We start from the raw sequence: 13,222 nt of genomic DNA on the forward strand, positions 1-13,222 counted from the left end.
GTAAATCAATAAATGTGGCTTCACGCCATAATAGACATTATAACACTCAGTGTACCAACCCTACATTTGTAAGAGGTTTGCATCAAGAGAGATTAAAATTACGCACATTAATACATATATATATATATATATATATATATATATATATATATATATATATATATATATATATATATATATATATATATATATATGTGTGTGTGTGTGTGTGTGTGTGTGTGTGTGTGTGTGCGTGTGTGTGTGTCTGTGTGTGTAATTGTTATAACTCTAACAATTTCTTGCATTGTATAAACTGATATCGTGAGATAGACGTTGTGTATTTAAGTGCATTCCAGTTTGCAATTACACAAAGACAGATATCAGAATCCTTTATAATTCGCTTGCACCTATATATCAATAGTACTGTGCCACTTTAATTATGTATACAATGAGTTTTCAATTAATGTTTCATATTTCTAGTAGTTCAGTTTCATTAAATCTTAAGCGAATCAAGCCATACACATTAAGATTTTTTTTCCTAAAACGCTAGGGTCCATTTCCTCTATGAGTTCTATTATTCATGTGAGGTTAATAATATATGGATTGATAGCGAGTTCCTTTGATATTTGTGTCATACACCGATAACATTATCTGAGGTATGGTTAAATTGGTAGAAACCAGCAAAATCAGTATAACATGTTCAAGAATTTCTCCCTTTTCAGGTACAAATAAAAAATCATCTAAAAGTTTATTAAACTAGTCTTGCGTTTATTATATAATAATGTTTCATTTTTAACAAATCCGACATAGGCATCAGTCTCCTAACTCAATTAGCTGATTTTATTACTTTTGCTGTAATACCACTGTGATTTCATTATAATGCTTAGCTTTTGTATCGTATTTATCTTGTATTTCCTTACTCCATCTTACCAAATATTTATTTTAATGCCAAACAAACGCGGAATAACTATTGAATATGTATCGTAGAAAATTGTTATAGTATGTCTTTAACACAGATGTTTCTATTGACTTATATTATGACTATTAATCGGTACCTAATATAGAGAAATAACATTTTCTTCGGGCTCGCAACTCTCAAATGACCTATGCAATTCTTTCCGTTTTACCAACGCAAAATTGCTACCAGTATTATTTTTAAGTTTCTAAATTGTCTGTCTTAATGAAGCCATGTTGCTTGTCTTATGGAGATAATTCTTCCTAATCAAATATGTATTCACCATTCTTTCCCTTTAGTCATCCAATCCTTAACCACGTGGTCTCCTAAAAGTGCTTGTTTGACTATAAACAAAGTCTCTTCCATGACAACTTTTCGAAACAATAGTCTTATATATTCAGATTCTAACATTTTAACTGCTCTTTTGTTTAGATGTTTCATGCGTAATTATTGGCCGAATGATAGCTATGACACGTTATTAGATTGTTGGATCCAACTGGCGACATGTCTATTGACAACTTATAAGACCGATCAATCCTGACACAAAGTGTTATTCTAGTTACATAAATGAATGAATATATAAATAGATGAAATTACAACTACTGCTAGTACTACAGTTTATTCTACTATGATTACTACTATTGCCAATACTACTACAACTACGACTACAGCCACTACTACTAGCAAAGTAATTATTATTATTTTCATCATTATTATTATTATTAGTAGTAATAGTAGTAGTAGTAATATTGTTATTATTATTAGTATTATTATTGATATTAGCAGAATTAGTAGTAGTAGTAGTACTGGCATTATAATTATTAATATCGAAGGCACCATCCTTTCCACATATGTTAAATACTAATATGTAATATGTTTTATCAACTGGTACCTTTTTCTTTATTTAAAAGTTTACACCTGGCAGCAGAGGTATTACTCTGAACAATAATATACTGCATAATTTTGAAACTGCTTTCTGGAAACAAATCAAAAACATTTCAGTTTGGGTATTGATTAGGCTTCTTGCATACAATATGTTAGCATGAAACAGAAATTGCATTTACTTGTCATCATCAAACTACACATTGCAGTTTTTACTGTTTACGACATACTTATTACGGGTAAGATCTGGAGTGACTTAATTATAAAATGAGGCTTGTGATATGGTATGGCTTACATAGATCGAATGCAAGCTTGTCATGCCAGGAAAGTATAGTGATTTTTCCAAACAGGATCATTAAGAGTTACTATAGCTGAGTTAATTGACTCTATCCTATATAGCTATTTCTTGTATTAGTAGTGTTATGGCAATAAATTTCTTAGAAGAGTTGTATATTATTCATTATACTATGGTGCACTTGAAAGAGTTAATAACATACGTTTTAACCTCAATTACATGGTGAGCAATAAATTTTTAACAAGCCAAAAGCATTGGCTCTCTATCTGCCAAAAACAACTTTCACCTAATATTGAATATGCTCAATAGTACTGATATACGTTGCACCGGATTGATTCAAAATTTGAAAATATATCGAATTAAATAATTAATTATTCTACATTCCCATCAAAGTCTAATGAAATTTTGTACTTTCTGTTAAAGCTGTGTACACAATAAGGCATAACAATTGTTTTGTTTTCTGTACTAAAATAACCCGTCCAACAGTATGACTATAGATGGGGTAAAGCGGATAAAGCTGTACAAGAGTAAGTTGAATGCCATCGATTAGTTTCAAAGAGTTTAATTTGATTTGACTTTGACCATACTGTAGTGCAAGATGTTGAAATACCTTATGATGATAACATGTCATGACCATGCAGACTATCTTGCTTAAAATGGATTTTTTCTTTCGACAAACTATTATTAAATAAATATTTATGTCTGAGGAAACTCGCTTTAACAATGCCACATGCAACATACTCTCACATTTGTGAATGTTTATCTCGTTTAATACCGTTCATGTCTCTAAATTATTACAAAATATCCTAACTAAATTCATCGATTTTAATTAAAGATTCAACGGAAATGTAATAGCAACCTTGAAACACTACACTAAAGACAGTGTCAGAAAAAGTAAAACATTCGTACGGCAAAATAAAAAAACATACCATTGTGATGCGGGAATTCCATAAGAGCAATTACACGTGGATAAAATCAGATTATATTTCTCATTTCTGGTTGGATATCACACAATTAGGAGACAGTCCACCTTTGCGTAATTTCCAAAATTCGAATTTTGCAGCAAGAATATGACAGTGATTATCTTTAATGTCATAGCTTTTGCTTTTGTTCGAACCCATTATAGACATTTTATCAAAATCGAATTCTCTCTGATAAGTCTAAGGGATTATCGTTGGTGCTGATAACATATTTTTATTTGAAATCTCTTTTTTGATATCCTCTTGCAAAATTTCATTAATACTGATTTGTATTATTTGTCTTTAATCTTGGCTGCGTTTTTTGATCTTACTCCTCAAGTGTTTGACATTGTTGGCCTTGTGGTGCTGATGACCGCGGTATAATGATCAGCTGGAATGGTAATTCTCTTATGTCTAAATGATGTGGCCTCCAGCATCCGAGGCTGATACTTTAAAAACTACATGTATGTGTTGAATATTGGGATGATTATTAATAAAAGTAAATATGTATTTGGGTCACAGCCTAGGCTATTTAATGCCCCGATAAATATACATGGTTATCCTTATATATTCCACATCCGATGTTATAACTTAGTAACAGACCTTTTATTTATAACTGATGTTCTATCTTGAAAATATTAGGAACATTCTAGAAAGATATTTTCCATCAGATAATAGTCATTGTTTAGAAAATGCTAATAACGACCTGAGTTAAAGTAGAAGACTACATACTCTTATTTTTCTAGAAAGTATTAATTCGTGATGTAAGGTCTTTGCATAATCGGTTGTATTATTGTTCTGTTCGGTGATTTATTGGGGCAGGAATTTATTTATAAAATTTATTTATTTACTGGATATACAACGTGGCCTTAAGAAATAATATGTTTGGAAATTGAGATTTGCATTTATAGTGAAATTTCAAATAAGTATATATTTGGAATTGTATTATTGTGATTTAACAAAATGGCATGTGCAAAACACCATTACACGACCCACCACAGGCACATCAGCACTTCCAGCATTGGGTTTACTTTGGATTTCCGCTAAAGAAGTTTCTTCAGATAATTGATCATTAGCACTTGCTACGACTATTATCTTTCAGTTGATGGTTTTTTTCGGACTTAAGTCGCAATAACGAATTTCTTTCTTTACATTTGTATTCTAAGGATATACATTATTTGCTGAATCGTACAAAACCTGTTCCTTCTCACTCTTGTATATTACTTGAATTGAGATCATCGATATATATATATATATATATATATATATATATATATATATATATATATATATATATATATATATATATATATATATATATATAATGCGAATAATTAAGTCGAATCATATATGGTAATGGAATGAAATACTATATAATAATGTAATTCATAACCAGAATCGAGCAATAATGTAATATCACTCGGCAAGTAACGCTTTATACATCATAGAGAAACGAGAAAATGAACACATATAAAGCAGCTTGGCTTCGTTTAATGGCTTCCTCTGTTGATATTCTGAATTTAACACAACTTTTATCAATCTGTACATTTTGCAATATCTATTTGATTGTGTACATGCTGGTAAGCCTATCTTATCATACCACGACATTGATATGTATATTACTCGATTTTAAATTCATTCATTTTTATTTTTTTATTCAAATGATACTTTTCAAACAATTATTGCCTTTTTTAATAATCAGCACTAAAATGTAGGCAAGACTGAATAAAACGACGACATACTTAAGCATATTAAAAGATATTGTTGCGTACGACTGGTTGCCTACAGTGTTGCTTACAACCGGTTGCCATATAGTGAGTTTATCCTCATTTCACATATTCGGATACAACGATTATTTTACTAATGTTGTCACTCACTCTCCACATTACCAGATCAACACGTGCCGAACATTTTGTCGATTTTGTAATGCTATATAGTTATTTACGACTATAAAGCTGGCTTACAGTGATCTGCTACAGACATAATATTTTCCAGACAAACGACGCCTGATGCTTCACAAACAAACTTCACTTTTTTGTTCTAATATACGTATAACCCATGTAATGGTCAGCTACATGTACTTACGTAACATCATGCTGTATGTTCATCGTTAATGTAAACACTTACCCACTGAAACGAAAGAAAAAAATGCAATTAATGTTGTATCATTATTCAAATGTACTATAACAACAGCAAGTTTCATATGTTGTAGCATTCTTCCGGCGTAATATAACAAGTGCATGCTCCATATGATGTAAGAACACAAGCTCCTGAATCACACCGACCGAAATCAAAATACATCATCGAAATGCTATTAGACAATATTACTGTAATGGTAATACAACTTTGAATACAATAACGTTGTGTCTCGTGTCCGTTTCCAACATTAAAGCGTTCATGCTGATTTTGCTCGGGAGCACCTAAATGTTTACTCCGATAACCTCTGCGCTATGTTAATCATTTGCAATAACGTTACACATCATCACTGAACGACCAACCATATGCACATCAACACTTCCAGCGCTGGAATTAATTTCGGTTTCAACTAAGGAACTAACATCTATCGGAAGTTTGATCTTAAGAAGACTTGTTAAGACCTTTATCCCTAATTGTATGATTTTATCGGACTTAATTCGCAATAACGAAAGTTCAATCTTTAAATTTGTTGCCAAGTAATAATTTCCTCCTCATTTTAAATAATATGATACAACGATTATGGTAATAATGTAGTCATCCATTATCAACATTACCAGATTAACACGTGCGGAACGTTTTGTCGAGTCTGTAATGATATATAGTTAGGTACAACTATAAAGCTGGTTCACATTGAACTCATACAAAATTAATATTTTCCAGACAAACGTCGCCTTATGCTTCACAAACAAACTTCACCGTTTTGTGCCAATGTACGTAGAACCTATGTAATGGTCAGCTACATGTACTTACGTGACATAATGATGTATGTTCATCGTTAATGTAAACACTTATCAGCGGAAAGGAAATTACAAAAGGCAAATAAAGTTGTGTCATTATTAACATGTACTATAACGAGAGCACGTTTCATATGTTGTATAATTATTCAGACGCACTATAACAGGAGCATGTTCCATAAGATGTAATAACTCAAGCTCCTGCATCACACTGACCGAAATCAAAATACATAACCGAGATGATATTAGACAATATGTCTATTCTGGTAAAACAACTTTGAATATAACATGTTCGTGTCTAGTGTTGGTTTCCAACATTGAAGCGCTCATGCTGATTTTACTGCGGGAACACTTAAATCTTTACACTGAATAAGTCTGCGCTATTTTAGTAATTTGCTACTATGAACAAAGTTCTCACTTATGTATAAGGTTATATTGCATTAGTTCATTCATCAACAAAATATCGTAAAACATAAGCAGTACTTAATATCAGTATATCAGGAGAAATGTGCCCCAACAATCAATGTTTGGACCACGTTTACTTGTACCATAGTAAAAGATATTGTCATTTAAATGCATTTTGATGGAAATTGTTGCAGCCGACACGTCATTATTAATGAATAGCGATTACACAATCCTAGCAGCTGACGCCTTGAAAGAGGACTTATATAAGCTCAGTAGGTGGTCAGATCAGTGATTAAATCCATATATTTTCACAAGGAATATCAGCAACCACACTTAGGAATGACATAATCATATATTTATTAGGAATATCAATTATCATCAATAAATGTATTTACCTATTGACACTATTAAAAGCTAACACTTTTGTATAAAACAAATGTAATGTGGTATGACATTTAGAACATCGTAGGCCTTGATTTCACCATATGCCCCACATGCAAACAGTATAGGACATAGTGAGAGATCGAACGCAACACATATTGTATCAGGAACATATGTTTGTTTCAACAGGAGGTTTTTTCTTCATGTATACATTCAAAACAGCTTTCATACACACGTACATTCGTTTACGTTATAATTCAATATTAACCTAGAACAAAATCCTAAATTGTTACTCTCAACGTCAATTAGGACATAGAAGCATCTGATACACTGTAGCTCTTTAAAAAGATTTCTTTAAATCTTAGATTTACATGGAATGATAAAATAAATGCGGTAAACAAGGAAACAGAAAAAAACTATATTTCAAATAAATCTGCATTTGAATTTGTCATTAAATTACAATTGTATCCTCTAATTGGAAAGTTTTCCAGGAGGAACTATGACTGGACTAATATAATTTGCAGGTCCTTAATATATTTATAAGGAAACTGTCAGATCCACACACAGCCGACCAGCCTACGTAAGACACATTTTGCAACTAATTAAAATTTCTTACTGCGCGATTGTCTTGTAACTTTCTGAGCTATGACTCCCCAAACTGTATTGACCACTGTGTACTAATATATATCGTCCAGTAATGGAAGAAGGAACTTATGCAATATTTAATGTATATTTGAATATTTAACCACACACTTCCCGTTTTCTAATCTGCATTGGGATAAAACAAAGATATATTCCATGACTGAACAGGGATTAAATGCACTTATCTACAGTATGATTGTAAGGCGTGTATTTCATAATTCTCTGTTTGCATGCATCCATCTATCTTAATAAAATGAGGCATAGGAATAGGATTAAAATGTACCTCTCATTGCAAACATTTCCGATGTTTATCGAAGTATAAAAATGATACTGAGCATAATTACATCACCAATTACGGAATAATTATGTACATCAACCACGTTATTTCATTGTCATGCTTACAGATAAAATGACCAACAGCATACATATTAATAGAAAAAATATGAACCGTTAATGTTGCAAATGTACATATATTGGCAATAATGCCAATTTTCTATAGTATAACCAACTGAATAGTATAATTAATATCACACACCTATATACATCTATATATCTATATATTTATCTCTCTTTCTGTCTCTCTCTCTCTCTCTCTCTCTCTCTCTCTCTCTATATATATATATATATAAACATATGTATCTGCAGAGAAAAGGAAAGCACTGTGAGCCACCTAATTAGCATTTTATAACACAAACACACACACTCATAATATTGGTTATATAGTGACATAATATATTTATTAAAGGTTGAATGTTCAGTTCTTCTGTATGCTCTACGTGAAATAATTAAACGATTCCAGCGATGCAGTTATGTGTTTCAAAACATGTATATAGGTAGAATTAGAGAAGGAAAGCTTTAACACAATAAGTAGAACGTGTACGTATCCACAACGATGATTCAAATGTGGTAAGGTTAAACAATATTAAAGGGTCAGATAGACTTTATCTCAAAACGCAGTTGTAAAAAACATGCGGTAAAAAGCAGTACCTGTTTCTGAGGAAAATATCCTTCACAAGTATCTCTCACATATATATATATAACTCCGTTTTACTTGTGCAAACTCCTTTGGCCATGTTATTCGGTTGATTGGCTATTGTCTTTTCCACAATTTGAAGAGACTGTGAGCTAACAGTACTGCGGTGGTTAGGACGTTGTGGTTTCACTTGACACCGTGTGTATGGACATAGGGGTATCTCGGAGACTTCTTAGAGATAACCAAATGTCTGGCTTGAAATCGCACAATTCATCGTGTGTCGTGATGTGAAACATCGAAGCAATACATATGGACTATCCCATATACAACGTAACAATTCGAAATATTGAGGGCTCTAGACCCCATCTTTGTTACATTTTTAATTTCCCACTAACATAGCGGAATAAACTAGGTCACATGTGGATAATAAGAAACAACTGCTCAATGGACTCTAAGATTCATAAAACTTAACAGATATTTTGCCTGATCAATTTAAGTTATGGCAAAGACAAAAATCGGCATTGTTCTCATCATCGGAGAACAATGTGACCGATACCTTTCTAAAGATTTTAAACCGGTGGTAAGAATCAATGTACAAAAGAATTTACCACGTCGGATGGTAGTAATTTGTTCACCTTTAGATATGCAATTCGGTATATCATTGTATTGTTCTAGGACAATTCTGCACCAGGTAATATAGCTGATCAGAAAGCGGAAACGTCCTGCCAATACACTGTCAACGTTTGCCAAGTGTAAATTGTATGTGACCGGTGGCACACGAGGAACTCGCGAAGTCGGGTGGCAAATGTGCGAAATATTGTAACCGTGGAACTCGAAGTAGGTGATAAAGTGTTTATACATCTTCCTTCTAGTAGTGGCACATTGTTGGTCAAACGTAAAGGGTCATTTTATGTCAAGCAGGTGAAAGGCTAAATGTACAACATATTAGGAATGGACATAGTTTGGAACATATATGGAATAGTTCATGCAAATAAGTTAAAGCGGGAAGTAGTAATGCCTGAGCAAATGATAGGATAAGATATACTGAATATGGTATATGCTATGGTCATCGAAGAAAAGTCGGGTGGCAAACTAAAAGTATTCCCCAGTAACGAAATTGGTCTTGACTTCCCACGTGGGTTGGAAAAGACGTAGGAGCTAATATTAGCATGTGTTTCTGTAGAGCATCATTCTTTCAAAAAGATTTTCTAATTTGTATAAGGCCAGGATAACAAGCATGAAATAGACGTACACACCTTACAATCAATCAAACTTAAAGGACATACAATACACTAAACACTATACACTATAACAATCGACTTAAAATTAGGTAAAATGATAGACCTGAGGGTAATTGAACCATCAAACTATATCTTCCCGTTCCGCGTGGTGATGGTCAGAATGAAAGATGGCAGAAACATTTTTTTTGTACTGACCTTTGCAAAAATATCGTTCTTGATGCGGAGCCGGTGCAAAATATGGAATGTTTTCAACGTGGCAGGGAAACAACATTTATAAATTGGGTCTCATGACCATGGTATACAGCATATGTTCAAAGCCGATTATGCCATACGTTAAAGGCATACCTAACCCCAAAATATTTATATAACTTGAAGTTTGTGTCTTTCGTACTGATCACTTCAGTCGCATCAGCATCCGTCATATGCGCAAATTGTTAAAAGGAATGGGAAATGTAATTAAATTGACGATACTCTTCTGCACACGAATTACAGCAAGAAGCATATTACGGCTTTAATCAACTTGTTTGACAAAACCTATATCGCCAATCTCACAGAAAGAACCAGCAGATGTAATACGGTATGGAATGCTTTGACCATCGAATAAGTGAATCTTGGTAGATGGCACCGAAACCTGAAACAAATTCATGCAAACAGATTTGCTTCTGGACCAGAAACCAAGAAAAAAATTCAATTGATCCTTTCTTAAATATACTTTACAGGAAATGTGTATTAAAACATTTCTTTAAAACTAACCCGCTGACTCACTTGACCATGAAAGAACAAGCCAATAAAGTGTCTTGGGCTTTGTGCCGGAAAAAAAGATTTAACTCTCTTCTGTTAAAGTAGAGAAGTACATTAACCATAATTTGTCAGAGCAAATTAAACCATTATTTTACAATACGGAGGCAACATGAGTGGCAGTTTTACTATTTACAGAAAAGGGAAAAACGTTACCCCTCACTGATATAAGTATTAAAGTGCTCACTCTGGAGCAAAACTAATTTCTGATCGAAAATAATCAGCAGTCTGTGGGCTGTTGGCAGTAGGAAAATATCGCGCACGCGTTTTCGGAAAGGAATTTGTTCATGAAATGTGTCATAAGCCACTTATTTTTATAAGAAATAGACATTCGCCGTCTCAAGATTAACAGATTTGGCGCTGACTATACATATGCATCGCTTACAGATCGAGGAAATTAATATATTATGTAGTAGCGATAAACCATAAGCGGTAAGATCTTGGTGCAAAAGGATAAGCATTAAAATGTTCGTGCAAATACCTTATAATTTCTTAGGATTCTTTAAATTTGTCAACCATCACTTGATGACATTATGGATTATGTATTTCGTTTAGATATGTTTCTATCCATTTAAGGAAATGAAAAGCATATCGACCATCAACATATATTGTCGACGTTTGGATCCATTGATATATATCTATATTAATTTCGATTATTTCCTGGTTTATCATCATTAGGTTTGTTATAATACACATTGTTTGCTTTAGCGTCGATACTGAGTCAATCAATCATATTATAGTCTCTCAATATTTGTTTGATGTTTAATATTTTGTTTCAAACTGGCACCATGAGCTAGCACAAGGTTACCAAAATAATGCATTGAATGTACTTTGTAATTATCTAAAGAAACTCATGTAAGTTATGTTTGATGCTTTATACCTATTATAAGGTGGAAATATGCATCCTTATATCCTTTTACGCTGAGTTTTCTATAAACTTGTTCGAGTTATTGTACTTCAGTTAAATCTTTGAATTGAATCAATGCATACTGATTGCTGGTTTTATCTGGAGGTAAGCGTTTGATCCACATCCTTGTTGTCTTATTGTATCCTGGTTTGTATTCATTTTTATATTGGGTTCAGTTGTGTTCGGATGCCGTTTAGGAGGAGTTGTTTATTTAAAATTTGCTCATTTGTGAGTAGCAGGGTGATCATTAACATTTTAGACTATATCATTTATTTCGAATCATTGCGAATTTATTCAAGGGCACTCTGGACTATACAATTACGATACATCAATACTTTTAGCACATCAGCTCTTCCAAGACTATTAGCACAACAGTACATTGTATACTGGATTTCCTGGACTTGGGATAGCATCTTAATGATTATGTGGGATTTAAATCACAATATTGTAATGTCATTTCAAATGTTCGTTTACCTTGTGTTTTGCCTTGTATCTTAGGAAAATAAATTATTTCTTAAATTCTATTAAACTTGTTAATGTTTTAATTATTTTTCTGATACATAGTATAAAACCATATTGTAGTCCGAATTAAATAAATTAATCAAGCTATACTTCGAATTGCCCTAATTCCCTAGGTTTTATATCTAATTGTACATAAAGCCAATCTAATTATTAAAGTGATGTTCATGTATTTCTACGTTTTCAGGTAAAAATCAAAATTCATGTCATAATTTATTAAACGCGTATTGTTGATAGTTTGTAATAATTATTTTCTTAGATTCTGTCGACATGCTTATAATATAAGCTTTTAGATAACAAACTGCTAATGATATCAGGCATTACAATTTTGTCCTTTTTGTTATTTTTGCCATATATCAAGCACGTAGCTGCTATTTGGTTTCATATCTTTCTTAAATGTTAACGAACAAAGAATCAGTGAAGCCACTGCTAGCTTCACCTGGAATTTGAATTCATACGCCTAGGAAAGGAATTACATTTGCATGGTACTACTTTCTTTCGGTGAAACTGTAAGTGCAAAGTCTTGGAGAGCTCACTACACGTTTTTATAATAAAAAATCTAGTAGGTTAATTAACTTTCTCGTGTTCACTTGCAAGTTATTGTTTGATTGTATTCACTGATTCTGTTGTTTCTACCTTTTCATTACTACATATATTTCGTTATATTTGAACAGTATTTACATTATTCCTTCATCCATCATATCAAAGACATAATTTGATAACACATTCACCGTCTAATTTGTGCAATGTACACAATAAACAATTGTTATACTAGTACTCTGTTTCTAGTGTTATAACTCTGGACTAACTATCAGCAGCTACTTTAATGAAACAAGGTTTTCGCCCGGATTGCAATTATCAAATGATTAATCTCAAAGTTTTTTCCATTATACAAACACACAACTGCTCACCATTAACATTCGTTGTTTTTCAAATCGTCTCAATTATTAATACAACATATATATATCGTTATCTAAAAATAGCTCTTCCTCATACAATATTAATTAGCCATTTCTCCGTTTCAGTCTTCAAATTTACGTACCACTTACTCTACTTAAATTACAAGCCTGATGACAAGTCTGATGATATATTATCTAAAGCTTGTATACGCGTCACTATATACAGAAGCCGCATGCGATGCTTTAGGACTTTGGCCAATACATCAAGGGTAGAGAGAGCGAAATATTCACCGTTCAATAAATTGTGCTCGGGGAAGGATAATATATATGGAACAGACATTCACCATATGTTAATGTCAGTATTTGACAAATTTGTTCAAAATAAAGAAAGAGAACGCATGCGCAGAAACAAGAACGTGTTTTTTCTACGAAAAAAATGCAAAATAATAAAGAGTTG

This window comes from Sinohyriopsis cumingii, unplaced genomic scaffold, assembly GCF_028554795.1.
Source record: "Sinohyriopsis cumingii isolate HCF-2022 unplaced genomic scaffold, ASM2855479v2 utg000426l, whole genome shotgun sequence".
NCBI lineage: Eukaryota > Metazoa > Mollusca > Bivalvia > Unionida > Unionidae > Sinohyriopsis > Sinohyriopsis cumingii.